General features: G+C 41.9%; 1 protein-coding gene across 1 annotated transcript in view; it reads left to right on the top strand.

The window, feature by feature from the left end:
• The window catches only part of DOK6 (docking protein 6), a 364,564-nt gene that overhangs the window by 343,148 nt on the left and 8,560 nt on the right, over positions 1–12,856 (top strand). The gene's annotated exons all lie outside the window — the stretch shown is intronic.

Genomic DNA, 12,856 nt, shown 5'->3' on the forward strand with positions numbered 1-12,856 from the left:
GGAGTGGCTCCTGACTCAGGCAGGTGAGGCACTGAAGAGAAATGTATAAGCCTTCTTTGATGAATTCCAAACTAAAAACAGGAATTAGCCTGTTAAGTAAGAGTTGATAATGACAGTAAGAGCGGGCATTCCCGTAGAGGAAGAAGCCCATGTCATGGTTTGGAAAACCTGCTCTTTTAGGGAACTGCGGTGGATTAGAAAGAACAGAGGGTGTAAGGGAGACTAGGAAAACATGAAGCTGGAGAAGGAAGCAAAGCTCACATTACAAACAGTCTTAGGGGAAGCTCCAATACATTCGCACTTGTCTATAGAAAGAGTTTAAGGGTAACAATCTGGTTAAAAGAAAGCCCTGGAAGGTTTGTCTTGAAACCATGTGTATATGCAAAAACAATGTCTTTACTCAGATTTCTACCGGAGCAGAGGAACCGATAGATTTTATACATGGCAGTTAAAGAACCCCCAAATCATACCTTTGTCATCCCCATTGATGCCCTTGAGTACTATGCTAGGGGGTTGCATTTGTCCTAAAAAAGTATGTGGGAGAGAGATCACATGTTCATAATCACTTTGGTGGAGAACACAGTCGGGGAAGGTGACAGCATTGTAAGGAAGACCAGTTGCATGGCTAGCTACGTACACCTGATGACAAATAAAGGGAGAGGGAGTGAGCATGAAGGAAGTGAGTGGATTCAAGAGGTTTCAAGGAGGTAGAAGCAACAGAACTTGCTGACTGACGGGGAGGGAGAGGATGAAAAACAAAGAGACCGGAATGGCTCCCAGTGCTTTGACCTGGGCTGTTAGGTTGATGGGTGCCATTCCCCGAGTACAGAAGGAAAGGGAAATTGTGTGGGGAACAAGGATGGGTTCAGTTTTGAAATACTGCTTCTCAGTCACAGGCAAGTTTTGGCTTCTCGGTCATGCTGTCCTCTTCAACCGATGACATACCAAGGTGGAGAGGCACAAATGTTTTCTACCTCCTCAACTCCTCTCACTCTATCTACAGGTGATAGAGAACATTGCAGCTCTCAGATTTCTGACCGTTGGGCTCACCCAACCAAGAACCCCAGAGCAACTCACATTTACCCCCCTCCATTTTCTGGGGGAAAAAAAATCCCTTGTATTTATCAGAACTTAATTGTTTAATATTTTTTTTTAATTTTTTTAATCTTTATTTATTTTCGAGAGACAGAGAGAGAAAGTGGGGGAGCAACAGAGAGGGAGGGAGACACAGGATCCAAAGCAGGCTCTAGGCTCTGAGCTGTCAGCACAGAGCCCAAAGTGGGGCTGGAACTCACGATCTGTGAGTTCATGACGTGAGCCAGAGTCAGACGCTCAACTGACTGAGCCACCCAGGTGCCCCATTAATTGTTCAGTGAATTAAACAATATCCAGAAATTCATTTTAAATAAAAGGCAAGCAAATTGAAAGTTAATACAGTATACTTGGATTTAGTCTATCCATTAGTGTAGTTACCTTATCTTCACAACATGGGGGTAGTTAGTCACCAGTATTATTCCCATTTTACAGATAAAGCTTAAGTTACAGAGTCAGGATTCAGACTGGGATCTATCACGCCCTAGGTCATGTTCTCCATACAATCTCTCCACCAAATTTCTAAAGGGCAGAGTATTTTGCCATCCCGGTCTTGTTCCTAAACCTGCTGGAATCACTTAAATTTTTGTAAGTGGGCTCAAGTCTTAAGTCTTGTGAAGTCTGGTGGTATCAGTACTGTGTCACATCTCTGATCTGCCAGACGTTTCTTTCACAACTGGGAGGAATGCGCTTCTTATGCATCCAAACTTCTTTTTTCAACTTTCTGAGATTACTTTTCTCATTCCCTCCTTATTCAAGGAAATAAAAGGGCCTAGTAACAACTTCCAAAGGCCAAATTTGTGTAACACGAATACCCTATTTTATTGCGTCGTCCCTACGTGTGATACCCTGTGCTAATCACTTTAAACACACCATCTCATTAAATGCTTACATGCCAGGTGTCATGAGCTCATCGAATAGGTGACGAAACTAAAGTCTAGCGTGGCTAAGGGACATGCCAGGGCGCACTCGGCTGGAAGGTGACGCAGTCTGCGTTCAAACCAAGCTTCTCTGACTCTGTAGCCACTCATGAGGGCTACTCATAACGACTTACAACTCAGCATCATTTTTCCTCAGAAATTACACATATACTTGAAAATATAACAAACAAGAACCTTGAAAACTTGAAAAGAAAATGATGGCAGAGCCTTTTCATCTTGGGTGCCAACAGTTGGTTCTCTTCCATTTGTTTGAAAAGTGCTATGAAAGAGGGAAGAAAAGGAGAAGAAAAGGAAGGAAGGAATTGCGAAGCAGGAGTGTTCTCCTTCCCTTTGGTCACTGTCCTCCGAGTGCCTTCCTTCTCTAACTCCAAACTTCAACTCTCGCGAGACACCTGCTCTCTGTCTCCACTGTTGCACTCTTCCCCACTACGACAGTCTCGCATTATCGTTTCATTGGATTTATGTTTGGAATAGGCTGTCTGGAAAAAAAGGATGTTTCTAGATCAAAACATATATGCCTGAAGATGAAAAGTTGCCATCTTTTGACGACAGCGCTACCAACCCGAACTGCCGATATCTATATCCAACCAAAGCAAAGAAAACGGCAAGTGGACTCACGTTGGGAAGATTTGTCTTAAGGAACAATAAAATTTCCTTTAAAATTTTTAGCAGAAATAGTTTCTGACCCCTTCAAGCTCACCCCCCACCCCTGCCATGACCCCTCAGTGTGAATCCAGGCTAATGTGTTAACTAACATGAAACTAATTGAAGGGACTGGCACCACCTTTTCCTGGCAGAGTCTCGTTAAAATTGAGATTCCGCAAGGACTGGATGTTGTCAAGTTTTAAAGGAGTTAAACTCAGACTTGGATTCTTATAGTCTTGGTGTCAAAAATGACACCTTTATTTTAACTTTTCTTTTATTTTAACTTCAGCTGCTTTTGTACTTAGAAAAATCTTCCAGTTCAAACTATTTTTCTAAATTTCTTTCTATTTTGTCACTTACTCTCAAGATCTTTCTTTTCATACATAGTGTAGATAAGAATATGAACTAAGATGTTCCTCCAAAGAACTAGTCAAATTTTCCAATACCCATTTTTTCCCCCAAATCTGATAGAATGGTAGACACTTGCAGGTAGAGAGGCATAAAGACTTAGGCAAACCTAAAACTTCTGTCTTTGATTCAGCTAAGATTCAGAAAAACTTAATTGTTATATGATTTACTAATTTACATGAAGTTAGGGTTATTCGCCATGTAAACATAAAGGGTTTGCGCTAAAATATTCTTACGTCCTGAGGCGGTAGTGGACGTAAAGTGAACGTGTTAACACTAGCCAACTCACTGTTGTGAATGTAATCCAAGAACAGTCCAGATGGTCTATTGATCGTAACTTTCTAAAACTTAGCATCCTATTCAATTTAGTGCTTGTTAGGTGTAGAAACAAACAAATGAGAAAAACTAGTGTTTCTCGTTTTCACGATTATGAAATAGAAGTCAAACGTGCAAAGAGATACAGACCCTTGGAAAAACTAGTGTGCATCCAGTTTTTACAGTTAAGTAATATGAAATACATGTCAGATTATCCTGTGCTCTTCTGAAAGCCAAGATAACTGGAATTAAAAGAATAAAAAGTTACGAGACTTGCTTGCACTCTTGCCTTTCTGATACATTTTTGTTTGCAAAACCATGCCTTTTACCTTGACCGCTGTGCTACCTATGGGCAGAGTTAACCTTCTGGGGTCCATGTAGAGTTTTGAGCCAGGCAGCCTGAGTTCCGACCTTAGTGTCTGTGTCCCTAAGCGAGAAGAGCACGAACCTGCAGGGTCACCAGATGGATTAAATGCACCAGCATAAGCCAAACGTCTTACACTTCCTGGTACATTGTTCGTGCTCAATAAATTTCAACGACCAGAATCACCCAGAGCCTGGCACACTCTTGTTTGATGTGTAACCATGTCCAACGCAATGTCATCTGCTGAGTGTGGGTGTCAGGACCCTCCTTGGAGGCTATGCTGTCCATCACTGCCCCGCTCCGCCTGTTTTCAGTGAAATTACTGCGGGCCACATGACACTGTAAAATGGCAATTATTCTAAGCAGACTTTTTTTTTAACCTTTTGACATTAGAACTTCATATGAAAAACAGCTGATAAAAATAGATTTCCATCTCCCATACAGTGAGAGTAAAATAAAAATAATTCATAAAAAATTGAAAACTAACAAGAGGTTAAGATGATGACTTTTGTTGCTGGCTGTTGGGTGCAATGATAACGCACCGTTATCCTAATAAGGATTGCTCAATCTGCCTAGAAAAGTAATCCGGATTTCTTTGCAGCAGTTTCTCGTAAAAAAAAACATAAGAAAAGTCAGCAGAATCCTTCCTTTGTCCAATGCTTCTTGACTCTGTTTTCGTGAACCTCGGGTCTCTTATTCACTATTTATCCAGATATTTATGCTACTAGGACAGACATATTGCAATAACTACTCTCCAGGCAGTGCTACTAACCAATGGTGTAGGTTGCAGATTTCCAACTTCTGAAATTACTGTATAGTTTATTGATTGTGTCATTCAGAATTTAGAATGTTGACTTTAATTACGCTCACCAGTACTTGTGTCGGTCTTGGTCAATAAGAGTGAACTTTATCAACACCTGAGCACACCCAACTATTCCAGCCTCAGTCTTTTTTATCTACATCAGCACCAGCAATTTTCAGCTCTCCTACTGGACCTGGAGGGATACTGATCAGTTGGAGAAACTGGGGAAGGATTAGAAGGAAATCCTAGGAAATGTACATAAAACCAGAAGCATCGTTTTATCTTTGCAGTAGCGTTCCATGAGAAATTTTCTATGAGAAAAGGGCTACATTTTACCCATCAAACATGTTAGGGTCCAAAAAGGGTTGAGAACAGCTACTCCACAGTCCCACTGAGTGAGATTTTGAACCACATACCTGATCCAATCACTCACATGATTAAAATTATTCAGAAGTTTCTTGTCACCTGTAGAAAAAAATATCCAATCTGTTTAGTATAGGGTATAACAGTCCGTGACGTGCCCCCTCTCCATCTCCCAATCTCATCAACTATCATTTGCCATTTGGATTTTTATATCAGCATCATGAGGGCCATAATTCATAATGGTGAGATATAAAGAGTCTGAAAGACAAGACCATTTGGGCGTTGTGGTCTTATACTCAGAAAGAAGATATTTACAAATACAAGAAGACAAAATTCTGTTTGTGATTATTGGAATGTTTCCCAGATCTCTGGAAAAATCAACCTGATCAGTTATTAGAAAGAAAAGCTGTAGGCAAACTTCTACAGAGAACACGATTAAAAATCAGATCTTTGTCCATACAGATGACCAACAGATACATGAAAAAATACTCAACACCACTCATCATCAGGGAAATACAAATCAAAACCACAGTGAGCTATCACCTCACACCTGTCAGAATGTCTAAAATCAACAATGCAAGAAACAACAGATGTTGGCGAGGATGTGGAGAAAAAAAGGAACCTTCTTGCACTTCTGGTGGAAATGCAAATTGGTACGGTCACTCTGGAAAACAGTATGGAGGTTCCTCAAAAAGTTAAAAATAGAACAACTCTGTGATGCAGTAATCACACTGGTAGGTATTTACCCAGAAAATACAAAAATACTAATTCAAAGGGATACATATACCTCAATGTTTATAGCAGAATTATCTACAATAGCCAAATAATGGAAATAGCCCAAGTGTCTATTGGTTAATAAATAGATGAAGGAGATGTGGTATGTGTATATATACATATATACACATGTACACATGTACATATATATATACATGTACACATGTATATATATATAGTATCTATATATATGTATATATACACATACACACACATTCATACATACATACACAATGGAATATTATTCGGTGTTGAAAAAGAAAGAGATCTTGACATTTACAATGACATGGATGGAGCTAGAGAGTATGATGTTAAGCAAAAATGCCAGTGAAAGACAGACACCATACGATTGAACTCATATGTGGGATTTAAGAAACAAAACAAATGAGCAACGGGGAAGAGAGAGAGAGAGAGGGGCAAACCAAGAAACAGACTGTTAACTATAGAGAACAAAGTTACAGTCACCAGAATGGAGGTGGGCGATGCTGTGTTAAATAGGTGATAGGGATTAAGGAGGGCGCTTGCTGTGATGAGCACTGGGTGTTGTAGGAAGTGTTGAGTCACTATCGTGTACATCTGAAACTATGTTAACTAACTGGAATTTAAACAAAAATGTAAATAAATAAAAATGAAATCTTCGTCAAGTGCTGAGCAAATTTTTTGACACATCTCCTCAAACTCATTTCAGAAGTCCCCAGATTCAATGCAAGCTTCACCTTGTGTCTATTGCAGAATAAAACTGTGCTACATGACATGAAAACCTGATAGTAAATTTTAAACAGTTTCATTCACATTCCTCATAGTTAGTCTAAGCATTTTGCAAACTTCCTCCAAAGTAAACTTATGTAACATTCAGCAATTTTCTCTGTAATATTTCTGTTGTAACTCAAATCTCTGTGTATTATGTAGGGCAGACTCATTCTCATGGATAAGTGTTTCCTTGCATTAGTTTAAATGTTTTAGAAAAGAATTATAGCAAATAAAAATTTCCATTTTCTCCTTAAGACATCATCTGAACGTAGATCTTAAACATTCTCCCCACATACACAAACAAGGAATTAACCGTGTAAGGTGATGGGTGTGTTAACTATCTTGACGGTTATTCCATAACACACACATATATCAAATCATCACGTTGGACCCTTGAAATACATGCAACTACATTTTTCAATTATGCCTCAATTTTTAAAAATAAAAAGTGGGGCACCTGGGTGGCTCAGTCAGTTAAGCACCAGACTTTGGCTCGGGTCATGATCTTGTGGTTTGTGAGTTCGAGCCCCGCGTCGGGCTCCGTGCTGACAGCTCAGAGCCTGGAACCTGCTTCGGATTCTGTCTCTCCCTCTCTCTCTGCCCCTCCCCCTGCTCACACTCTCTCTCTGTCTCTCAAAAATAAACGAAATGTTTTTTAAAAATTTTAATGAAAAATAAAAGGTACGAAATAATAAAAAGAGAAAAATCCATCTGTCTAAATAAAAAAAAAAAAAAGAGAGAGACAACAAAATGGAAAAAAAAAAAAAAACGAGTTCTGGGAGAAATTTATCAAAGTGTCGCCAGGGCTTTGGCTTCAGTTTCTACCTACCAGACCTGATCTGACTCTGTGCTCTACCAGCTTTGCAAGTCGTTAAACACCGGTAGGCTTCAGTTTTGTTTTTTCCACAGGTAGAATGAGGATATGCAACTTCACGTTATAGAATCGATGTGAGGATTTTTAAAAATAATATTTCTAACGTCTGCATGAAATACGCACTTAATGAACAGTGGTCATTATATCATGGCTTGTACAAGCCACTTTTCTAAGTAAATTTATTTATCTTGAGAGAGACAGAGACACAGAGACGGCACAAGTCGGGGAGGGGCAGAGAGGGCGAGAGAGAATCCCAAGCAGGCTCCACACTGTCAGCACAGAGCCCGACATAGGGCTCAATTCCACGAGCTGTGAGATCATGACCTGAACCAAAACCAAGAGTTGGACCTTTAACCAATGAGCCACCCAGACACCCTACAAATCATGTTCTTTATGGGCTGAAACTCATGATTTTTATTCCCCCATTGGCTCGAATGTACCAAACCTGAGCCTCAATACCCCTAGCAAATCTATTCAAGGGTCATGAAGGTACTAGGATCCTGGAATCTGCACAGAAATTTCAGAAGTGCCCTCCAGGAGAGCACAAAGATTAAACTAAAACATAAGCTGGTTTGAACCGTAATTAGAATGAATTGAGTCAAATTCAAATACAGCTAAGAGAAAAGATGTTGGCAGTGAGTCCCTGGCATTTCGAAGCATAACTACTACAAGCTAAGTCGTTATTGAGACACTAGCCGACAGCTCCAGGCCACTTCCGCCTCTAGTCTGGCTTCCACTCCTGCCTCGTTCCAGGTGAACATACAGATATTAGACACCTATGAAAACCTTCTGGCCCAGGGCACCTGGGTGGCTAGTCAGTTGAGCGTCCCACTTCGACTCAGGTCATGATCTCATGGTTCGTGAGTTGGAGCCCTGAGTCAGGCTCTGTGCTGACAGCTGGGAGCCTGGAGCCTGCTTCAGGTTCTCTGTCTCTCTTTCTCTCTCTCCCTCTTTGCCCCTCCTCGGCTCACTCGCTCTCTCTCAAAAATAAACAAACAAACAAAAAAAAAACCTTCGGACCCATGATTCTCTGCAGGGAGAGCTCTTAGTGACCTCTGTTCTGCACCCCCCCACCCCCCGTCCCCAGCCATTCTTCCTTCTGTCCTTCAGCGTCCAGGTCTGACTTACCATCTGTCCTCTCCTTTTCCTTCTGGTGGTTGGAAACCCCTTGTTGAAGATGGCATCTCCTCAGTGTCTACTTGGGCCCCGTTGTTGATGCCTTGACTCTGGGCTGTCCTGTTTCTCATGAAGCAACTGCTTTATTTATTTATTTTTTAATTCTTTTTTAACGTTTATTTATTTTTGAGACAGAGAGAGACACAGCATGAACGGGGGAGGGGCAGAGAGAGAGGGAGACACAGAATCGGAAGCAAGCTCCAGGCTCTGAGCCATCAGCCCAGAGCCCGACACGGGGCTCGGACTCGCAGACCGCGAGATCGTGACCTGAGCTGAAGTCAGACGCTTAACTGACTGAGCCACCCAGGCGCCCCATGTTTTCTTATTTTAATGGACAACACCCTTCCATCTTTCCCAGATCCCAGCAAACCAATAAAACACATAAACTCAAATCAAGTATCCGTTATTTCTTACCAATTAATAAGCATGAGTGTTATGTTTGGGACCCTTCTGACTTCCCAAAGAAACAATTTCCTTTATGGTTTATGTAAAGAATACAGTCATCGTTAGCACAGAAAACCAGGAGCTTCCAGAAAGGGAACGGCAGCGGAAACTGTGCGGGCAACAACGTACTTCTCACCCCCTCAGGAAGGGGAGGTGATTGATAACATGCTGTCGTTCTGTTTTGCCCTCTGATGTGACGTGAGTCTGGTCTCACACCCTGGTCGGTTGTCATTTTCCATTATGTCTGTGTTCCTTCTAGTCCTTTACTGGATTGAATCCTTCAGGAGGCCTGGAGGGAAGCTTTCCTTTTACGGCTAGAGTGATCTTGCCCCCTTGTCCTGTGCTGCTTGAGTTTCTGGAATTGTGAGAAGTCATATAGGCTTGTGAGAATAAGCAAAAGTTTTCTTTTTAAAAAAAAAATTTCTTTTAATGTTTACTTATTTTTGAGAGAGAGAGAGAGAGAGTGAGAGAGCCTGAGCAGGAGAGGGGCAGAGAGAGGGGGGGACACAGAATCCGAAGCAGGTGCCAGGCTCTGAGCTGTCAGCACAGAGCCCAACACAGGGCTCAAAGCCACGAACCGCGAGATGATGAACTGAGCTGAAGTTGGAAGCTTAACCGACTGAGCCACCCAGGCGCCCCATAAGTGAATGTTTTCAATGTCTCAACATCCAGTATATTTCTGTCATTATGGAAGGGAACAGTGGTTTTCAGTGTGGGGATTGTGCACAGACCATCGGAAGAAGGAAGTAGGAGGATGTTATGAAGTGTCATCTCAGAGTATAGTTCCAGTTGTCAGGGAAATACGTGTTTTTTCCCCAGATAGTCAATTTACCCGAAAATAAGGGTAGAAAATATTACTTTCTATTAAAACAAACATGAATATAAAATGGGATAGAAACAAAAATTTAAAAAGACTTTTATGGGGCACCTGGGTGTCTCAGTCAGTTAGGCACCCAGCTTCAGCTCTGGTCATCGTCTTGTGGTTTGTGGGTTCAAGCCCCGCATTGGGCTCTATGCTGACGGCTCGGAGCCTGGAGCCCACCTAGGATTCTGTGCCTCCCTCTCTGTCTGCCCCTCCCCTCTCTCTTTCTCTCTCTCTCTCTCTCTCAAAAATAAATAAACATCAATCAATCAATCAATCAATCAAGAAGACTTTTAGGATAGACTAACAACCGTTAACATATTTGTTGCTTTTAAGTTAAAGAATTCCCCACATCCCCAGGGTACATATTCACCTTATTTGTCTTCAGGGGATGATCTGGAGAGAAAGTGTCAGAAGCATTTAAATAGGATCTCTGTTCAGTGCTGTGGACAGTCGATTCGAGCAAGTGTTTAATTTAAGCCACGAAGTTGATTTCTGTTTTGTTTTCATCAACAGTGCCAAAGGGCATAATTCAAATAAATGCTGAGAAAATGCTTAATCATTTCTCCCTTTTGTTCTCATACTCATTGTTGCCATAATCAAACAGCGTTTACTAAGCCTTCATATGTACTGATTGAGTTCTGTTTGAGATATGATTGAGATATGTTCTGATTGAGATATGTTATTCTTGTGATAAGCATTAAATAGCATCATTTGTGAAGTGTGTGTAAAGAAATGGTTGAAGTAAAGACAATCACAATTTAATTTCCAATTAGACTAGAAATTGTCCATAGAAGAGATGAAGAAGGCAGTATTGACCTTGAAGGAGAGAAATATTTGAAACCCGTCACCGTGAGGGGCAGCATGCCGATGTGGCGGAGAAAGCTCAGACATTGGCCAAGAACACCAACACGAATCTGCACCCGTTCAGCGGAGACAGAAGGGAGCAAACTAGCATCTGCTGGGTATCTTGAGTCCCGGGTGCTTTCCCAGGGGGTGTGCCACTCAATCCTTACAACACAGGGAGCAGAGGGCAGTGGTGTTGATTGTGGTCTGTCCTTGGCCACGCCATCGTTCCCAAAGCAGCTTGTGGACTCCTTGTAAAGTCAGGGACTGCACTTGCCATTGCCGCGTCTCCCCTCTGGAGTGTTGAACTGTTGTAGCAGATGTTTCACAAATATTAGTTGCACGATCAAATTTTTACAACTCAAGATTCTAGGGTGAAAAGCCGTTTGCCCAAGACTCTTCCAAATTCACAACTTAAGCCTTAGCTTTTAGCCCACAAGTAATGTGAATTAAAGGTGTTCTCCAGCACTGCTCTCTTTCAAATATTTCTATTTTTTTTAATAACGAGATAAAACCAAGGCCAGGGATGTTATATTAATATTAGAATATCCAGCTGGTTTATGCTGATAAATGCCAGCATCTCTGCTCGTAAGACCTGTGAATTATCATCCAATAAGTCAATGGTTAGATAAGGAGGCAAAATTGTTAAAACTTTTAAGTGATTTTTTTTCCATATCCGATGACTCTGCCATAACTTTGCCGCATAAATATCATGTCAAAATGCCACCTTCTTCAGGAGAACTTCTCTGACCATTCAATAGAGGTGACCCCGCTGGAGTCAGTGGTGACATCCGATCTTTTCACTATGGTGATAGCACTTAACATGTTTGAATTCCATTACTATTCACTGATTTCATAATCAGTTGAGCCACATGGTACCATGAATGTCATCCGGAGTTTGCAGAGAAGGAAACTGAGAGCCCAAGAGACACAGTGAGACTCACTATGTTGGTCACACCTACAACTAGCAGAAGCAGCATACATATCTGGTCTCAGCTCTGAGTTCTCACCCTTGATGGTACCCCAGGGGTACCCCAGATCCCCTTAATTTCTCCCCTTTTCTGCCTCTCCCCAGATCCAGTGCTCCTCTTTGCAGCATCAGGGTCCTCCAGGAAAGGGAAGACATGCCCAGCTGAGATTTTAGGAGTTTAGTGGACTATTATTTACGGTGCTGGGAGGCAAGTCACAGAACCAACAAGGAATTGTGAGGGACAGGCCACAGCAGGCAGCATTACCACTCTCAGTGTAAGGGCACAAAGAGAGGAAGTGTGGTTAGGGGGCCCTGAGAGAGCCGGGGGAGGGAGCAGAAAGGTCCAGAAGCTCAGAAGGAGGCTTGGATGGCAGAACCACAAGCATGGCCAGAGGGAGAGACCAAGAAGAAACACTCACATCTCCCCACCCCAACCTGTTCACAGGGAGCCTCAGTCTACAAGAGAACTAGGCCAACCCAATGGTGACTCCAAAGTGCCATTTATGGGGGCACCTGGGTGGCTCAGTCAGTTAAGTGTCCAACTCTTGATCTCTGCTCATGTCACGATCTCACAGTTTGTGAGTTCGAGCCCCACATCAGGCTCTGCTCTGATGGTGCAGAGCCTGCTTGGGATTCTGTCTCTCCTTGTCTGTGCCCCTCCCCAACTTGTGTTCTCTCTCTCTCTCTCTCTTGAATAAATAAGCATTAAAAAATTAATTTAAAATATTTTTTAAAATAAAGTGATTTTACCCTCACGATTTTTTAACAAAGAGGTTCTGCCAGTTTAATTAGTCTTTTGTTACCCAATTCATTTACATTTCTCCCTGGATCCCAAGCTTCAGAACCTGCAAGGATATTTTCCAAGTCACCAAACATGCCTGGTGACGAAACTGGCATTAGGTGCATGACCTCACAAAGGACAGTGCCTCCGGAGGAACAAGACGAGTTGGTCCCTATTTCTGTGTTAGCAGATTCTCTTCTCTGGACTCCTCCTGGTAGAGACCAGAAACATTACAAATCAAATTAGATTCGTCTTTTCCTTCACACAAGATCTAGTTTTCTTCTCTGCTTGCTAAGCACATCCGTTAGATAACTGTCATTCCCAAGTATGAAGAATAATTAATTCCCAGTTAAGAAAAAAGGTTGGAGAAGCCCCTGGAAAGTCCATCTGAAGCCATCCAGAGACACTTTCTCCCTATGTGGTCAGCATTCTGATGAGCTTTTCAGTAA

The sequence above is a fragment of the Panthera pardus genome, unplaced genomic scaffold (assembly GCF_024362965.1).
Source record: "Panthera pardus isolate Hobbes unplaced genomic scaffold, ASM2436296v1 HiC_scaffold_15, whole genome shotgun sequence".
NCBI classification, from domain to species: Eukaryota; Metazoa; Chordata; class Mammalia; order Carnivora; family Felidae; genus Panthera; species Panthera pardus.